This window comes from Fundulus heteroclitus, chromosome 5 (assembly GCF_011125445.2).
Source record: "Fundulus heteroclitus isolate FHET01 chromosome 5, MU-UCD_Fhet_4.1, whole genome shotgun sequence".
NCBI lineage: Eukaryota > Metazoa > Chordata > Actinopteri > Cyprinodontiformes > Fundulidae > Fundulus > Fundulus heteroclitus.
In genome coordinates this window covers 18,053,769-18,075,087 of record NC_046365.1, presented here as the reverse complement: position 1 = coordinate 18,075,087, position 21,319 = coordinate 18,053,769, and positions in this window count along the sequence as shown.

The window sequence follows — 21,319 nt, the reverse complement described above, 5'->3', positions numbered from 1 at the left end:
TCATTTGAGATATTCTCCGCATGAATCATATATTATGATTTCCGCGGGGTATTAAAAGTCATTAAATTTAATTTTTTTAAATTAAGGCCTTAGTTAGCATTAAATGTCATTAATTGTGATTATTGGTGGCATTATTTTTTTTTTCTAAAAAAATACGGTCATAAAAACAGTTTCGTCAGATAAACTTAGCATTGTAAGCGGTACCTTTGCATAGTGGCTCAACAAGTTTAAGTGTGACAATCATAATGACCATTTCAGCAACAAAAGAAGACCATCAGGTCACTAACTGATCCTTAGTGCTCTGATGGGCACTTATTGTTCCCAGAGGGCTGGGACATGCTCCCAAAAACAGCATTTTATGAGTGGGGATATTTGAAACCAGAGGCTTCCTCCCCATTTAACAATAGCTATGTTTACATGCACACAATTTCCCAATCACATCAAAATTGGATTAAATAGATGGATATTACTGTTTATATGGGGCACACAATGAATTAATCCGATCACAGTGTGCGTGTATATGCACCTGGCTTTATTCAAAATAGAACCACTCTGACATGCGCAGTTGTCAAATATTATTATCACAAACCACTATTGTACGAGTTTGTTTGTCTTCAAAGCACCCAAGCTATACTTGCACGATATTCTAATTACAGTTGAAAAGTTACTGAGTAAGCATAAATTTTGAGCTCTGTTATTTTTATGAACAGAAAGGTTGTATTGAGCCCCGAAAATGTTGGTTCTCGACGTATTTCCACCACTTAGTAATGCAGAAATACGTCACGTTTACGTCGGTTGCAAATGTGCACACCGGTTAGTTTGTCACATTCAGAATAATGTGAGCCTGACAAGGGTTTATATGGAAGTTGATCTGATTATCAATCGGCATAATCCACCACTCTCATTGGGATTGTAATTTCATTCCGATCATCATATTCCGATTGGTGTGTTTACATGATGCATTTGTATTCCGATCATCCTTAATTCCAATTACTCTTCTCTATGTAAACATGGGTGCTTTTTCTTCACAAAAATGGCTTCCTTAACACCCCTTTCAAACCAGTGTTCCTCTCTATAGAGAGTAAGAACATCTTCATCACTAAAAAAGTGACCATTGGCCTACAGATGAGTGTAAACTGCAGAATCCTGGATTGATTATTTTGCTCTTCTGTGTTGGGATATCTTTTTGGCCAGTGGCTGCTTTGTGTCTCAGATGTTTAACTGGTCACAGTTCTCCTGGCACTTAATAGCATACACAATATTGCTCTGTTTGTGCCGGTGGACAGGATGTTTGGGGTGAACCAGTCTTTGGCTTAATTTATTTTGGGGTTTGAAAGCCACTAGGAGACGTAAGACAATAAACATCTCAGTTTCTCATAAAGGAGCTATAAGTAAGATTTTTACAGTAAAATTAATCTAAATAATTCTCATTTGTCACCTGTGATGGAAGTAACATTCCCTATAAACAATTGGTCTTCCCAATGTTTTTCTCCTTCTCCAAACATAGAGGTACTGTCTGGAACTACTTTGGTTCAGAGTGCTTACTACATATTTACTTCCTGGTTTCTCAGCCAATCTTATGAGATTTCCCAGGCTTCCCAAGACAGAACACAGCATTTGGTATTTTATTTTAGCAAAAGAGCAGCAGCCTGCTAACATGGAAGCCAGTAAGAGAAACAGACTAAAATACAACATTATATGTCTATCCCGTAGGTACAAATTCACAACAGCAACTTTCCAAAAAAAGTAAAAAACAAAGCAACTGGACTTGTTTGCCGTAGTTGAAGATGTTTCGTTCCTCTCCAGGAAGCTTTCTCAATTCAAAAAGTCTGGAGTAATGATGAGTACCAAGTGCTCCAGACTTTTTGAATTGAGAAAGCTTCCTGGAGAGGAAGCGAAACGTCTTCAACTACGGAAAACAAGTCCAGTTGCTTTGTTTTTTACTTTTTTTGGAATAACCATGACCTGGATGACTGAGAATCTTCACCAGCATATCACAACAGCAACACACTGTTTAAAAACAGCATTTCAGATTTTTGTGATTGGCAAGCTGTTGTACCAATTTGAGCCACAAGGTCTCAGTATTACATATAGCTCCTTTAAACTCCCGCAACATGAGGGATGTCTACTGATCAGGGTCTGGATTTAGGATCCTCCTTTTCATCCAATGGCTGGCTGGAGCCCCTCTTGGGTTTCTTGTCTGCTTTGAGGAAAGCCTATTTGGGATAGCCACATTTATCCATATCCTGTGTTGTGTGTGATTTATACTTCTCCCTTGCTCTTACGTTTGTGAGGACATTGCCAAACCGTGTCTGTGTGGAGCAGGTTTGATGTACTGCCAAAAGGATGGTCCAGCATAGAAGAACAACATCATCAGACCAAGATTCTGCAGTTGATCTCATCCTGGATAGGGAGGAACATTGGTTTGAGAGGGGGGGAAAGGAAACCGTTGTTGTGCGACCATCAGAGCTCTAAAGATCAGTTGGTAGCCTTACAGTCCTCTTTTGCATGTGAACAACCAGTTAAACTTAGTTAACCTCTGACAAAGTGTCTTGGAGAACAGATTAAATATTTCAAGAAGAACCCGTCCAGAGGACCTAATAAATTCCTTTTTTTGTGTCCTGTACTCATCAGGACAAACAATTGAACGAGTGTACCCAATAGAGTGTCAAGTGGTTCATCTATTATTCCCCTAAGAAGGCAGTTTTTTCATCTTTTATTCTTCATAATAGGTTGTAATAATTTTCCAGGCAAATAAATAAACTTTGTCATTACATATACAAGTAGCATGCTGTCAAAAAGAGGATAAATACACAGAATAGGGTAATTACATTGCCAGTACAAATGTTTGTACTTATTTATTTAACTGCAGAGTATGTCCATCTACACTGGAAGGATGGACTGGACTTCTTTGGCTAGCAGTTTCTTTATGGGGTCAATCCCATGATCATCAGACGCTGTGACACCCTGCCATATAACATTCCTCTCACTGACAACAGGGTCTTCCTGCCTGGTCAGTGTAGCTTGGCTGAGGAAATGAAGGTAATTGTCTCACATTGAAACTTTGTAAATCAAAAAGTATTTGTATGTACCTTCTCTTGTATTTCTCGCTAAATAGATATGCTAGTTTTTGTAATGTGCACATGCCATACAAGGGGGGGGGGGGGGGGATCATCTCTTACTGATATTTGACAGAATGGAAACATATTCCTGTGTGACTACAAGATTTTGGATGGTATACCAACAAATGTCATCAATGGGAAGAAGCAATACCTTATTGCTCCACTCGTGCTGCTCCAAAAAACGGAGAACAAAATGATGCCAATTGCTATTCAGGTGAGATTAACACTGTAATGAGGTAATGAAACAGTTAAAGCAACTTTAATGTAAATTGCAAATTCATTAGCTTGCAAAGGTATTCATACCCCTTAAACATTTCCACATTACAATTACAAACATATGTATTTTGTTGAATTTTTATGTGGAAGACCAACACAAAGTGGTATACAGCTGTGAAGACGAAAGAAAATGATACATGATGTCTTTTTTTGTTTTACAAATAAGAATTTTTAAAACACATTTTACAAAAGTATTCAGCCCTTCTGAGTCAATATTTTGTGGAAGAACTACTACCGGGCTTGTATACCCACTCTGGTATCTGTGATTACATGGTAACTAATATAACTGGTGACAGATAAAAAATTGAATATTCTTCTAATGCCTGGATCACAGAGCAAGAGTTTAAAATTGTCGCCCAATTTTCAAAACCTGAGAGACACCACACACAATGATTCAATTCAATTTAATTTAATTTAACAACATTTTATTTATATCGGACCAATTCATGATACATGCCATCTCAAGGCACTTTCCAAAGTCAAATTCAAACAGATTATACATGTTGGATCAGATTATACAGATTGGTCAAAACGTTTCCTATCTAAGGAAACCCAGTAGATTGCATCAAGTCTTGACAAGCAGCAAACAGATAATGATGAAAAATTGTAGATATAACAGGCTTGCTGGCTGATTTGTTAGGCAAATGTACTTAACTTTTGTTCCAGTTTGACGAAATGTCTCATTTGCCCACAAAAAAGACACCGTCACCACAAATCATATACATTTAGCTCCCTTGTGGAACCCTTGTGGTGGCTCGGGGGGAAAGAGATTAACTTTGCAACTGGAGGAAGGTTTTGTGCGGGATGGGGCTCCAGCTGTGACACTCCTCGCTTACAGGGCTGTCTTAAAAAAAGGTTAGATTACAGTTAGATAATCATAGCTATAATAGTGTGTCACCCATCCAATGTTCATATCCACATTATGACTATTAGGCATAATAAAAGACTCCCGATGGCCTTAGTGTGAGGTGTTTTCAGTGTCGCTGCTGCTTAATGTGCCCATGGTGCATCCACTGTACAAGGTAACTGAAGCTTGTGGTAAATAATGGTTGGATATGCAAAAAATTACACTTAAATCTTTCACTTCTTCAAAATTAATTTCATGAGTTCAGAGCTATATTAGTTTTTATATTTTAAGCATTTGTATCTTGTCTAAAAGTTTGTACCTGAGTTATATAACTTTAATTTGTCACTTTTTTATAATGAATAATGAATGTTTATGGCTCATATACACTATAAACATATAGTATATAGTATATACAATTATTTTGTCCATTAATTTGCACAAAGGAAAATTGTTTAGAATTTCTTTATGAGCAAAAGGGCTTTATTTGAAAGCTATAATTGGATTTACAGATACATACTACGATGGGAAAATGCAGAGAATTTCCAAAAGAAGAAAAAAATAAATAAACGTGTCATGACATCATTGTTTCACCTATTTCTTGTAATTGATATTACGGCATATTTAAATTCTCCATAGATTTTCATAGAACAATTAACATCAACTTTTTGTAGGGGGTAGTTTTGACAGGCCAGATTTCCCTCCTCAGGTTGTGTGTGGTAATGATACACCTAGTCTGATTGGCTGCAACCATATTTGGAAAACCAGTCAAACATGGCCATGTCTTTCCCACCTCCATCCTCATCCCTCTTCTTACAGCAGCACTCTGTCACAAATCCGTATTATGGTATTATGGCTAGTGGGGTATTTGTGTTGCAAGATGTCGAACAGGTGAGACCAAGCTGACCAAAGCCTTTAACTTAGCAATGCGATTCATCATCCACATTGTAAAATCCAATAGCTACCAAGATTTATTATATATATATATATATATATATATATATATATATATATATATATATATATATATATATATATATATATATATATATATATAAGGGCTGGGCAACGATTAAAATATTTAATCGCGATTAATCGCATAATTTGCCTGATTAATCATGATTAATCGCATAGCATTTACAAACTCCAAGAATGAATTCAAAAGTAGTGTAAAGAGCACTTTTATTTTAATGTTCTGCTGCCATATGAACAAAAGTGTTGTAACATTTGTAGCACTTATCAGTAACACATATTTAGTGTAAAGCTCAACTTAAACATGTAAAACAAAAAATAGCAATAATAATAAATTAAAGCTTATTGCCAATGACAGGGAATTCTCTTTATGGGGAAAAAATCTACCAAAAACAGGCAATTTCTGAGGTAACCGCAGGGAGCAGCATTACCATTTTATGTTCAATACCAAAGTTTAACTTGGCAGTGGTTACAACTAACTTGTTTCTGTCATATTTGTTGTTGGAAGAACTTTAAACTGAAATGCTTGCTAACTCGATATGCGTGCATGTTTATTTGAGGTTAACAAGCGGTTTTTTGTTGTTGCTTTCTCACGTGCATATAGTGAATGGCAGGGAAAAACAGGCAAAAATACATGGATACTTTGAAACGAGAAGCGACTTCACCGACGGCGTCGATGCAGACCCCGCTCTGCTCCACACAAAACTTGTTCCGTTCGCCAACTCACCGCCTCGCCTAAGCAAATTCCTGCAGGAAACATCGCCTTCCCCATGTCAGCTTTGTTTTTTCCGCGTTTTCCTTTAACCAGCCAGCACCTTTCTTCTTCCTGCTTGAATCCGAGGCTGGGCTGACAGCGAGGTTATTGGCGCATTATCGCCACCTACTGTTCTGATTCAAATCCCTACACCGCAGCAACAGACCTTCACAAAATAAAAGCATGTGAGCAACATGCGTTAATGCGCGTTAAAGTAAATATCGCCGTTAATAGTCTAATGGATTAACGCGAAATTAACGCGTTAACTTGCCCAGCCCTAATATATATATATATATATATATATATATATATATATATATATATATATATATATATATATATATATATAAAGTTAATTTTACTAGATTGTCTGCATTGTTAACATGACTTGTATTTATGAAGTAACAGTTACTTGCATTGTGAAATACTAGCATTACTTTATTTTGAAGTTAAGCTCACTAACAACAATAAGTCACTCCCACCGTGCATTTAAATACTAGAAAGCGCACAACTGAGCATGCGCAGGTCAGTCTATGCCACTCAGCAGTGTCATCTATCCAGCACACAGGCCGAGACACTCTTGCCATTTTTACAAAAATGAGACAGAGCAGATTATAACCACTCTTCCTGCTTCGCTCCAAATTGAAGGGGTACAAATGATAAAACAAAAAAATTAACATAAATTCACATAGAACTTTCTGTTGCAAGGTCTGGGTAACACTGATGCTATTTCATCAGCGTTGTCCAATCTGCCAAAAAATCTGAGCCGTTTTCTTAACATCCCTCTCGTCAGAGTAATGGTTGGTTTCGATGCGAGTGGTTGAAGCAGCATGTCAGTAAACATGATGGACAACTGGTTTATCCAATCACATGCAAGGATTTTTGATAAGGCGCCTCTTTCTGAAATACATCTCCAATGGTGTAATCCCAGATGGATGTTTGAAGCTCTGCGGAACGAAATCCATCTGGCGAGATTCAAGGTACATAACTGCTAAATCTGATTGCAAATAAATAATGCAACGGACAACACTTGTACATTTTCAGATTAGTTTTACAGTCTCTTTTTGTGCTCAGTTTCTGAGGGAGTTGCTGTGTAGGTGAGCCTCAAGGTAGGGGCCCATTTTGGGTTGGATCTGTCTTACAAGTTAGCAGCTTTGCTTACAAAGTACATATTTTACAGCAACAAGTTTAATACACTATTGACTCACCTCACAGTTTTTAAACATCTGCAATTGTCCTTACCACTGATAATGTCATCAGAGCAAATCAGTGCCTTATTAAATGGTTTGTGTTCCATTGGATTAAGGCTGTACAATTTTGCTAAAGATCAAAATACCGATATAATTCAACCATAATTGCAATTTGATTTTGACTTTTCTCTGCACTAACCACAAGCAACATAAGATAAAGATATTTATAAACAAAGATAATAAAGAAAAAAATATTAATCAGAATATTCTTTTTCAAGAGAACAGCTCTTTGAGTTGGACATCAATCCTTGTTAAACATAAAGTGCATATATAAAATTGCCTATTATTAAATTCCGATCATATTGCAAATGCATGGTTTTTGGTTAGTGTGAAGAAAATGCTATAGCTTAAATCTCTAGTCAAAATGTTCTTTCAGACAACCATGTAAGGCACTGACAACATCTTAAATATGTACCCACAGAAACTGATATAGATTTTTCAAGGTGTCTGAAAATGCAAGTTGCTACTGACCATGTCCAAAAAAAAGTACATTGTTTATCTTCCTATGGTGATCCTCATGCTTCTTCCCCAAAGTGGGCAAAGGCTGACCACCATCTAGGTGATCAGCCTTTGCACCCTATGCAACCCCACATTTTAAAAAAAAATAAAAAAATAAATAACTTTTCCTTTAATCTTAATTTTTATTTTATGCTATGCTGTGTTGAGTTCATGTTGGGATTTAGACCTACCCAGTCGGGTGTGGGAACCCTCATGAAAGTTCCTGTTGGAAAAAACAGTTAAAGGCATACTATGCAACATTTTTCAGTTAATTAATATGTTCCATACCGTTTTGGATGATTAAATGAGTCATTTCAGGTTGAACTAAGGTTTTCTCGGCCGCCCTGGTGGTCTGTGGGGGAAATACCGCACTTGCAATTGCAGGAGCAGTCGGCCCGCAGTCACAGGCTCAGTAGTCTCGTGTGCATCGCGAGAGTCGGTCTTGCTTTACGGCGAGAACTGCTACACGCCCGCAGTGAAAGGTGTGCTCGTTGGTAGCGCAGTGGCGATATTTGTGCAGTTATCATGGCGGAACCAGCGAGAAAACAGCGAAAGCCCATGTTGGAGCAGGCAAGAAAGAGGAAAAGGGTTCTGGACAGAGAGAGGAGTCGTACACGGGTGAACTTAGAAGGCTGCAAGGCTGACGCGGACCTCGCGTTTCTGCTGATGCGATTGTAAGTAACATTCTAGGGTTTCCCTCATGCTACCGCCTCGCCAACATTCCAAAAAAATAATAATAAAAAAATAAAACTAACTCTATATGCGCACCGCTCCGCTCAGCGGCGCAAAGTTTGTCTCCCCCCCGCTCCGCTCCGCCGGTCAGCGGTGCAAAGTTTGTCCCCCCCCCCCCGCTCCGCTCCGCCGGTCAGCGGTGCAAAGTTTGTCCCCCCCGCCCCTCTCCGCCGGTCGTCCCAAATTCCTAGGGGAAACACTGCATTGGAATGGTTTCTCTCTCTCTGTGCATGTTCATACTTTCACTGTGTTAGTCATTGTTTGTACTGCCGTTTTTTCCACTTTTGTATTCGCTGCGTTCGCCTGTCTGCTAAGCTCAAAACAACCACGCCTGGCTTGACGGACAAACCAGGAGAACAGCTGAGCATATTTACGTCAGTGCACTTTTACTTTCGCCCTCTGGGGGGAGCCTCGCTGGAAAATCAACCCCGGTTGCATAGTATACCTTTAACAAAACAGCATAGTTTCAAATAATTGAAAGTATAAAGGTATTCCAAGTATCACTAGCATAAGATAAGGTTACTGGATAGGTGGACTGCTGTGGAACTCAAACCCAGCCACAATTTACAGAAGACAACTAGGGCTGCATGGTATGAGAAAACACATATGACAGATATTGAAATCAGATTATGGAAATTATTAGTTTTGTTTAATAATTGATTGTCATGAGAAATGTCACTGTTGTACTCTTGTCAATTATTAAGGAGTGTTTTTGATTCTCATGTGTTTCACAGAGACTTTCCACCATGGATGAGCTCATCAAGTTTGTTACCATGGTGATCCTCACTGTGTCTGCTCAGCACACTGCTGTGAACTCTGGCCAGGTGAATGTGTGTAATCCTCAGAACTAATCATTTTACTTCATTCATTCTAAGTAAATGACCGACATTGACCGTTACAGAATATATATCTAAAGGTGATGGGGAAATTATATTGTTTGAACATGCTAAATGTCAGTCTGTAGAAATAATCAGTAATCATTAGATGTAGCAAAGTCTCAGAAACCAGATGGCATTACTGTCTGAAATCCAGAAGCACAATTATAAAAAACATACACCATTTGCTATATACTATTAATATAACATACAAAATTACTTACCATAATCACAGTGCTATATTTTGACCCTCTACCAACAAGAATTAAACAACTGAAGAGACAATATGTCATCGTTTTTACTGATTTAACCCACATGCAGAACACACTCAGGAGACAAAAAAAAGTTTATTTTGACAAAGTTGAGAAATGGAATCTGGAATCCAGAACCAGGAACACAGATTGTGTCTTTAATTGCACACAAGTTGGATTAATGAAGGTGTTGATGGATCTTGAAAAATTGTTTGGAGATTTGCTTACTTGAGAGGTGATGGTAACCGCCAGTGATGAATGAGTTGGGGCTGGGAGTCAAGTACAGCCAGAGAGAGGTGAATCTGATCCGCTGAGGATTGCATGATGAGCACTATGGCGGGTGAGCACGGTTCAATCACTGGTGAGTCCAGGGAAATAGGAGGCCACATGCTGCCAGCCAGGAACCCCATTCCAAGGAAACAACTTGAACACATGCAAGATAACTTGGGAACCAGGAATCGAACAGGAACAGAATCCAGTACTCAGAAGTAACCTAGGAAGTACTAGGAACACACAAGGTAAGAATGATTCTTCAAAGTCTAAGAGTCAGACCGACAGAGGACTAGAGTCAAATCACATTGGTTAACACTCAGGCAAAGAAGTGCTGGCAGCAGGTTCCTAAAATACTCCTCACCTGATTAGGGTTAATGTGTAACACCTCCTGCTTCACCCAGCCACCATGCTCACTGTCGCCATCTAGTGGAAGAGTAAGAGACTGCACAACCGAGAGGAGACAAAGTCTACCAGACCCTGACACGATGCTGAAAATCTTCCCTGATATAAACACACCCGTCTGGGGCATGGACACCGTGTGGCTTCCCAGCCAGCAGCCTTCTGACTTTGTAAGTGGGCAAGACCTCAATGTAGAGTTCAAAATCCTGCTTTTTTTTTATTCGACCTAAACCAATTTCTCAGTTAAATAATGACACATTTTCAGCAATGTTTTGCATTTACTTGGTTATATTAAAAATTGACAATTATTCTGACTATTTACCAGCATATTTAATAAGAACTAAAGCAATGCTTATGTTGGTGATGGATTGTTTGAGCTCTTGGGACAATATATATATATATATATATATATATATATATATATATATATATATATATATATATATAGTCACGGCCCGCTCGTGGGCAATGACAAAGATGGGAGACAGGTGAACGGATCCATAGAAACAATAATTTATTTCATCCAAGATCTGTTCTGGGAGAACTGCTCCGCCAGTCAGAGACAACCATGGACCAATGCTGCTTGTTCCGGTCTGGTCCGGAGGCCAACCAAGCAGGGCTCGTGACTGACTGCATGTCAGTATTTATCAGCCACCTGGTGCGTTCAATTAACAGCCCACCCACCTGCTTCCTGAAAAAGAACAAAAACACACAAATAGTGGAGGGGAGACCCCTACTGGACAAGAGGGAACCGTCACTATATCTGTTGGAAAATGTGAATGTAATCATTTTATTTCTATCAAGTTACAGGTATTTGGTTTGTTTTAAGAGTTTGCTTTCAGGAAGGTTCTGTTGTATTTAACCTTTTGACAGGGAGAACAAATAGTTCTCCCAGATCAGGCCGCAACAAAGCTTGCTCCCATGTTTGTTTTCCACCCCCATGTTGTAAATTCCTGAAGCCTCCTGACCCTTTTTCAACCCTCATGTTGTAACCTCCTGACCCAACCCCCCTGACCCTTTTCTCTTTGATGTGTGATAATAAAGACAGAAGGACAGAGATGACCCGGCGCAGACGTTCCTAAACCTTAAGGGAGTGTAGTTCTCCGTTTGGGTTCCTCTGTCCTTTTCTATAGAAATGTCTAAAACTTGTGTTGTGTGGTTTTCATTCTAGGATAAAAGGGGTTATCGTTAATAACCCTATCAATATCTATATATATATATATCTATATATATCTATATCTATATCTATATATATATATATATATATATATATATATATATTATTATTATTATTTCATTATATCAAACATTTCTGAGTTTAAAAAAAAATAAAAAAAATTGTTTTTGCAACTACCTGAACTCGAGACACAAAACACAACATCACTAAAACATCACTAACAGCTGCTCACCTATTTGGCCATTAGAATAGCTCTGAGCATTTAGAGCAACTTCTGCAAATGTCCTTTGGACCACAGTGCTAGAAGTATAGTGATAGATTGTTTGGTGCAACATATTTAGGGTTGGGGTATTGGTGACATGGTCTTTTTTTATGTCCAGAGTCCATATCAGATTTCAGTTCATGGAGTGTGTTAGGATTTTCTTTAAAAGGCTTAACAATTTATCACAATGTGGTCTTAGTAATAATCATCAAAATGTGTCATTGCAACATTGTACATTTCAATGAAATTTATCCTCAGCATTTAACCCATCCCTATGGAGCAGTTTCTGGAGAGCAATTTGGGGCTAGGGGTCTTGCTTAAGGATCCACGGTGGCAGTCTATTGGATTCAAACAAGAGACACAAGAGTTCTGCTCTAAGACTTAGGCCACAACTCGCAGGGGGAATTCATAAAATTATTTAGTCTACTTGTCAATGGTTATAATCGTACTAGGTGGCGGGTTTATATATACTTAAATATTGACAATTGTTAGGGAAATATATAATAATTTTTGTGTCAATCAGGTATTTTTCGAAAGCAAAAAGTTACCTTGTTATTACTAAAACTGTGTGGCTTGGAGTCTACAAAGGAGGAAGTTTGCAGCAATGAATTTGTAGATACCTGGCATGAAGAAGCAGGGGAGGTCTTATGGGGAACCTTTCAAAATGGTATACGGTTTGAAAGTTTTTTTATGGTTCTTAACGTTTATCTCAGTTAACTCCTAAAAAAACACATGGGCTATTAGTTAAAAGTTAGTTCCTGAGTTGACACTTGAGGATCTGTTTTTGCTTGTGGGAAGATGGGCGCCTGGAGACTATTTGTGTGTGTGTGGACCACACCCCCAAGTTACTCGGTGAGGAGCAGACCACCTACAATAAACATGCGATTGGGGTTTTTCGGGCAGATAAATGCTTACAATGGCCATGGAGGGGGACTTTGCTAATATACTAAATGAAGCTTTATGGTAATGTGTTTGTCTCCCTTTGGAATTCCAACTGTAATAAATATATGCATATTATAAGTGTTTTGTCTCTGATAATTTTTTTCTTCCTTTGCAGCCAAATCTCCGAACCGGGTGAGGCGGGGCTTACTGGATGAAACAGGAAGAACAAACAGGTCACCTCGTTACAAGGTAAGTTGCTTTTTTTATCTTTCGTGATGTCTTTTTTTTAAGTTTGGTGGAAATGGATGATTGGATTTAATCGTTTAAAATTATTAAGATGTGTTGCATTTGTTTAAAAAACAAGATGTGTTGCATTTAAGACACCAATCAATTTGAGCTCTTATGCTTGCTGGTGAAGATTCTCAGTCATCCAGGTCATGGTTATTCCAAAAAAAGTAAAAATCAAGGCAACTGGACTTGTTATCCGTAGTAGAAGACGTTTCGCTTCCTCTCCAGGAAGCTTTCTCAATTCAAAAAGTCTGGAGTAATGTGGAGTAACCAGCTTTATACAAAGGCCTTGTAATGGCTTAGATAACATGCAAATTCATGCAAGTTCAGTGCAGTGAGGAATGTTCTGATCTTTATATTGGAGAAACCAAACAACCTCTCCACAGACGCATGGCTCAACACAGGAGAGCTACCTCCTCGGGACAAGACTCTGCTGTCCACTTACACCTTAAGGACAAAGGACACTCTTTTGAGGACCAAAATGTTCATATTTTGGACAAAGAAGATAGATGGTTTGAAAGGGGTGTGAAGGAAGCCATCTACGTTAAGAGAGAAAAACCAACCTTAAACAGAGGAGGAGGCCTTAGGTTCCAACTCTCAAAAATTTACAACACAGCTATAATAGGGTGTTTTCAGCTGACGTCACGCTCACGTGACTACTCAGCGCGTCCGCCATATTGGGTGGCAGTCGTTTCGCACCGTTGACCTGCATTGTATGACGCCTTAGGCAGTATTGGAAGTGAACAATGGGGAAAACGTGTTTAATGGTTGGTTGCACGGCCCGTGGAGGTGGAGATCAACGCTCTTTCTATCGCCTACTAGCCGTAATAGTGAATCAGTGTGAAAAAAAAAAACAGCTGTCTGAACAACGCCGTCACCTATGGCTGACACGGATATCCAGGTCCGATTTGGACGGTGTTAAGCTGGAATACGCCAGAGTCTGCGGTGCTCACTTTGTCACAGGTAATTAACTGTTAAGTATTTAAAACATATAAGAAGAATATATTAATAATAGGGCTTGGGCGTTATGACTTATTACTTTCCGCGGCTGTCATGTCGACTGCCTCCGCCGCCTCTACTGCCTATTACTACCGCATACTGTACTCCCTCTCTCAGCCGTGTTTTAATTTGATTAATTTCACCTTAACTTGATTTCAACCATGGTAAACCGTTGCTGTATTGTGGGCTGTAACAGCGCAACACATGATCGCCATGGGAAAAACATAGAAACAGATTAATTTTCCACCGCTTTCCTGCCTGGAGGCGCAACCACGGAGAACAACTGTTAGTGATAACAAAGAGTCGGCTCGCTTGGATCGCGGTTGCAAGTCGACCGAACATAACTTTCCACAGTATCCCGATGTCAATGAGAGTGTGTTCTAAACGTTTGAAACACATAGCAGCTAGTTAAAAGTACATTACATGCGCGAGTGGTTGTTAGCGCTAACGGTTAGCATGTGCTAACCCGTCTGAGCACAGCTTACCTTTGAACGAGTTGCTGTGTTCCCACTGTTTGCTGGCTTTATGATCTGCAGCTCCTACCGGCGCCAATACGGTAAATACAACTTAATTTTGCACTGGTCATTGTTCTGCTTAAATAATTAAAGCCGCGAGCGGCGTCGATCGGCCCAGAGCCCGTCCGCCCTGCGGCGGGCGGTGCGCCTTCGCGCACCGCCGGCCGCCGGCCGCCAGCCACCACAGAAGCATGCGACACATTTGCGTCGGATTGTTTACATTTTTACCATCTTATTAAAACTCACCCGTCCACGTATGATGGCGATTTCCTTGATGTACATAACCAGATGTGAACTGGTTGTGAGCCTCTAGACCCTTGTAAGCTCTCATTTCCTCAAGAGTGTGCAGAGGGTTTTCACCGAACACCAGGTAATGCATCTGGATTACGGCTAAACAAGGCACCGTGGAGGGCATAGGGGTCCATATGGTCGATCACGGAACATTTCCTCAGATATACGTCCTTATCTGGTCGCTCTAGCGTGCTGGCGTACTTATCCATTCGCGATACGATAATACGTGTAAGACAACTAGAGATAAGGAAGTGTGCCACCCAATATGGCGGACCGGAAGTTGGCCAGTGACGTCAGTGAAAACACCCTATTCCGGCCAATCTTCACCTTAACTCTCACCCCCATTCGGGTGATCAAAACATTGTTCCTTTAAGCCAGGCCAATAACAACCCTAACGACTCCTCGTTACAGTGGAGTGGACCAGTTTCGGTCCAATCTGCTGGCTTAATGGCTTTAACGACCGCCCATTACTAAGGGGTGGACCTGTTTCGGTTGAATTTGCATGTTATCTAAGCCATTACAAGGCCTTTGTATAAAGCTGGTTACTCCACATTACTCCAGACTTTTTGAATTGAGAAAGTTTCCTGGAGAGGAAGCGAAACGTCTTCTACTACGGATAACAAGTCCAGTTGCCTTGTTTTTTACTTTTTTTGGAAAGCTCTTATGCTTGATCTGCAAGTATTGTAATGTTCACTGTTAAATTAAATCAATAAACTTCACAGGTGATGGAAAAAATGCAATATGGAAAGACAATAGCTTAGTGTAGTTGAAAAAGTGGCTCATATCTTGACACGGCATGTAATTGATTCAACCATCTGCTTCATGCTTGAATGTTTTTTCATGTCACTGCAGTTCCTAACGTTTCAGGCACAACTTTGCCAACTTTCAAGGTGGATGAAGAGCACATATGACTCTGGGTCATTCTTCAGGGTAATTCACCCCGAAGAAGGCCACTAGCCGAAACGCGTTGGCCTGTCAATAAAATCTGCTCCTGAACCTTCAGGTGTGGCTAAAGTTTTCAGTAAACACTGCAGGTTGTGCAAACAACACTCGAGGCAAAGGGCATACTGCACCTTTCTACTGCACAGTACTCCATTGTTCTGTCATAGAAAACAGAGTACTATATATTTTTGCTTGTTTCAAAGCCATATTTTATAAGACTGATGAGCTAGTAATGTCCTGCTCATCAGTTGGGAAAGTAGCTCAAAATGGTCAGAAATTTCTAGCCGACCACTTGTCAAACCTAGTATGCAGGATGTTAGCTAAGCTACTGTTATTAAGAAGTAGCTTGTGCTTGTATTGAATGGTTTAACAGAACCCGATATTCAACCGGACACGGAGCTGATGCTTAACGTATTTATTCATGGACAAGGCAGGCAAACAGAAAACCGAACTGAGTCCAGGATCAAACAGGCAGGTTACGCTGCAATAAGCAGCCAAAGACAGAGGCAAGGTCTGAGGTGGGATGACAGAGCTCCAGCAGCAGTTTTGACGGGATTGAACAAGCAGCAAGACAGTCCAGGTCCAGGTAACAGGCAGGACTCCAAAAGCACTGGAGAGTCCTCCAGGCTCAGTTGCTTACGGACAGGCAGGTACGGAAACAGAGAACAGCGCAAACAGGTCGCACAACAAAAACAGGCTTGCAGACTGAGATGCTGGAAAGCTCTTACCAACGGCTTGCAAGCAGGGAAAGAGTAGAGACGTTCTGGCTCTGGAGGCTGATCCAAGCGGGGTTTATATGGAGATGACAACAGGTGGAACCAGTAGAGGCTGATTGCATGCAGTGTGGAGTGTGTGGAGTAATAATCAGATCAGCTCCAGTTCCAGGAACGTTACAGTGCTAGCCTTGGAGCTTGCACTGGTTGTGCTATATATTTATTTTTAAAGCACATTCTAGGAATAATGTACTTTACGCCATGAGTTAATCCCTCACGCACCACCTGTCGTCTTAGGGCCTTGTGTTGCCAACCTCTGGTCTTGAAGAATGTAATCTTGCCTCAGGGCCAGAAGGCCAGAATGGGTTAATAGTTCACATATTTTTACAACTTTGAGTACACAGACAACCCCTCTTTAACTTCAACATCTTTTATGGCAGAAAAAACATCACAATGGAAGGAGGCTGTTATACTTTGATGAAGGTGCCCACCCACCCAACAGGAAACATTATTATGAAAAGTTCAACTGAAAATGTTATGGATCATTGTCTTAGAAACTCACATAACTTAGATGCTCACAAGCTGAGTGGTCACAATATTTAGTCCCCACATGTTTTAGGCTGGTTTAGTTTAAATCGTTCGCAGAGGTCATGAAGTCACATTCCTGAAGAAGATCATAAGAGAAGGAAAGAAGTTGCAAGTATACAGATTGTGAGTATAGCATCCAATTCTAAACCGAAGAAACACGCAACGCAAAAATGAATAGAGTAGAAAATCAATTGAAAATTGCATTTAATTCAGAATGTTCATCAACTAATCAAAACTTTGAGAGCTGTAAAAAAAAAATCTATATTTGTGTATAAACCTCTTGACTGATGGGCGGCTGGCTTGCCTGGTTACTTAGTAGAAAATAGAATAAATATAAATATTTTCTCACTCAATATTTTAACGATTCCCTTTTATATTGTTGTATTATCTTGTGGGGAATAACTGTAATTTCCTCTCATAAACTCCTTGACTGAATGAGCTTCTCTGTGGTTTCTAGTACTGACCATTAAGCAACACATAGATTGTACCTGTATATCTTATGCTAGGGTGTTATTTTTTTAACTTGCTGCCAAAAGATCAGATTCTGTTAAATATATTTGGCAGATATGAGGACAGAGTGAATGGTACAAATGTTGTGGCGTCCCTAGATAAATCCCTGTCCAGTTATTTCAGGGATTGCTGTTGTCATGCCTTGTAAATTATTATATAAAACAGTTTTGGTGTCTTTTGTGATGTATTAAGGTGCGTTCGGATTGGTGCCACAAAGTCTGCAATTTAACGTGCTGTTGCTCGCCTAACATTATCTCCGGCCGTTCGCACAGCACGCGACAATTGCACAGCAGGCGACAAGCCAGAAATACAGCAGTACAATGCCTCTATCTAGTGATGCTTTCACTTAACTGCCACTCCAGTCCCACAACTCACTTTTCTCCAGGCTTGCTTCTTTCTGGACTTGTCTCAGTAGTAATAATTTGTTGAGTCACAAACTCAGGTTGACAGTAGACTGCTACTATAAGCTTGTCTTCCATGTTGAATGAAAACAGCTTTGTCTCTGCTAGAGTTCTTCACCCCACGTCACAGACACAAAAGCTTAAAAATTGCCTCTGTGGCCTCGCTTAGCATCGCTTTGTGACAAGTCACTCCCATGTGGCAACTGTGCATAGGGATATCATGTACTGTACATCTGTGAATGTGTAACACTTACGATGTGCTTACAGTTAATTGGATAGACAATAGACCAGTACTAGGTTCGACTACGGGAGTAGAGAAATGTGGAAGAGTATTAATGACCACAGACCAGGAAATAGTTTGAACTGCCGGCTTAATTTTTTTTATCCAAAGAAAGAACAACAACAATATTACAACAGTTGACATACAATGACACACATTTAGATCCTAAAATAGTTCCCCTGTTTGGAATTTAACCCTAATGCTAGGTTTTAAAAGGGTTACTATTTTATTTTTTCTAACCTAGGTTATAGTTCTATTTTAGTTCCGATGAATACTGTTAATTTAGTTAATTTACAGTCTAATCGATTCTCTAATCTTTTAAATCTAATTTAGCTATTTAGAGTTCTCTTTAAGGAAGTTAAGATTTTAATTTCCTGTTTTAACCATTTCTTATTTCCATTTCTACCCAACAGACAATTTCACATTCAATACACACAAAGGACATTGAATGGGTTTCGGGAAAAGAAAACAATAAAACACAATTCAACAAATTCAGAAAAAGGCTGAATAATTTGTGTTTAGATCAATGTCTCTTTCCTCTGATGGTCCTGCAGGGTTTATCCCGTTCCCAATGCTAATTCAGCAGGAAACATGGGCAGATCATACCAGTTTGGATGATTGGGATTGTCCAGCGGAATGTGTGGCTCCTGCTAGACGGCAGTTACAGAGTTCCTGGGTTACGGCTCGCCATCTTGTTTCGCTCTCTTCAGCAGAATCCAACTTGGAGATTGACTCGAAGTTCCCCGGTCAAACCTCCAGCAACTTCAAAAAGGCCTGGTTCAATATCCGACAAAGCATAACAAAAGTTCTTTAAACTTCGCTTTGTACCGAATAAAATAAACTTGCCGTTTTGGCGGCTGAACCTTGTGTGGGGCATGCTTCACCCACACCAGCTCGTCCCGTACTTTCACAGTTTTCGAACACAAAACAACATAAAAACCACTACTTTAGCTTTCCACTACTATGAAATTAAATTATCTTACAATACATAATTTACAGAAAATAAAATACACTTTTTTCAACTCACCAAGTCCAGTTCTTACAACGTGTACACGCTGAACACGGTCGGTGAAAAATGTGGAAAGCTCCTCCTCCAACAATGGAAAAGTTTCCCCAACAACAGGCGCTTTTTAATTGTCTATTTTTTCTTAACTCTCTTTTTTTTTCTCACAGCACAACTCTTAGCTCAATGCTCTCTCCCTTGCTATCTCTGCTTCTTTCTTGCTCTCTCCTCTTCTTTGAGCGCCAGAGCACGTAGCAACTCGGTTGGCTGGAACAAGTCACATGGGCCACACATCAATGTGACCCTTCAAAATAAGAGATGCTAACAAAATAAATCTCTGTTTTATACGATTTTAACAAAATAAAATAAAATAACATGAAATACAGCATTTACAATGTTTGCAATTGTTATTTTTATATTTTCTTTTTACCTATATTAAGACCTATTTATTCTTTATTTATGCATTTTGTAGTTATCCTTTATGAAAGGGCTTATGTTTAGTGAAGGCTATGTTAACCTGGGTTACAAATGCACCTTTACAGAAATGCTAATGTGAAATGAAGTAAGCACACATTTTCAGAAAAACAACAAATAAAGTAGTTGACTTTTTTTTTTTTTTTACAAAATTACTGTTCCCTAAAATGCTATATAGCTATGGTAATAATTTATTTCTTTGTTCACCCTTTAAAGAGTCCAGATCATATAGTTAGTGGAAGTTTCATGCCTTCTCTCTTAATCCATTTGTTCCACTTCTTCCACTGAATCTGAACTTTGGGTCTGTTGGAATAAATGTAAGTTTAATTTTTTTCATGCTCAGACCTATCAAATTTAGTATTCAACACATTATCAGTCCACTCCTTCTGGTTTTGCCTTTCTTGTAGTTAAAGGTATCTTTATGTCATAGCTGTGAATCAGAATCAGTTCATCTTGGTTTTATGAAATTTTCATTCAGATTCCGAAGAGATCGGCGACACACAAATAAACACATAAACACTGTTTCTATTAGGATAATAGTGCTTATATTTATTATCCCCCACAGAATACAGCAACACAATACAGCAAGCTCTTCACACACGCAAAGTAGCAAGCCCTTAAAGCAACATTGCTTTCAGACCAGCATGATGTTCCACCACCTAACCCTGGCACAGAACTTGGAAGCCGGTCAGTCCGGTAAGAGCACAATCCATGCGGCCGGGCATCCAACTCGGACCCACGGTAGACTTCGCTGGACTGAAGCCAGTCTCCCCTTTATATACTTATAAACAAAGGGCCAGGTGTGGAGAAAGAATGTCCACTTCTCCCTCCACAGCCGCCCTGTTTCCCAAAACATGTTTCCAAAACAGAAACCGTTCCCAGCATCTCAGCAGTGTGTGAAGCAAAATAATATTGCAAACTCAGAATACAACAAATATAAGCAAAATAAGAATACAGAATCAGTCTTTCCCATAACACATTGTCATAGGTCCCACCACAAGTTAAAACAAGTTATAGCAAAATAACACATGTTGTTCTTAGTTTAAAACTAACCAGTTTTTTCCCAAAATACATTGTCAAAGAACAAAAATAATTCTTTAATATATCAATCTCTCAGGTCTTCTCTTTCTCTTAGAGCCCAATTATGTGTTCTGCATGGGCAGATAATGATGTAAATAATTTCTGACATCTCTTTATTGAAGAACTTATTGAAGAACTTAATGGGAATTATTCCTACCTATTTGCACTTTGTTAGGCTTGAAAGTGTAAGCCAACGTTTATTGGCTTACACAATATTTTCTGGTAGACAGTATTCTTATTTGCACTCTGCAACAGATGTTTTACAAGGATCTTTTAAATTTCAAACAAGAAGTTTGAGACATTACATTTTCTGAGCAATTGCTTTTTTCATACTTGTGAAGAAGAGTTGTCTAAAACACAATGTAAAGTGTTCTCAGCCAGTGCCTTGCTGGTCTAAAATTATGTAAAAGGCCATTGCCCATTCTAATGTACAGAAAACAGCCTAAAACCTAACAGGCAGGTTAAACTCACACATATGTCTCCATATTTCTCAGCATGGATCCCGATTAGTATATTGCAAATATCTACTTTGAAAAATGTACATTTAAACTGAACTGATAGACGAGTGAAACAGGCAGGGGTGTCACCAGAAATTTTGGGCCCCAAAAAAATCTAAATCGTCACAAACACTGGGAACTGGAATTGTCTTAACTTTTCCCCCTATACGG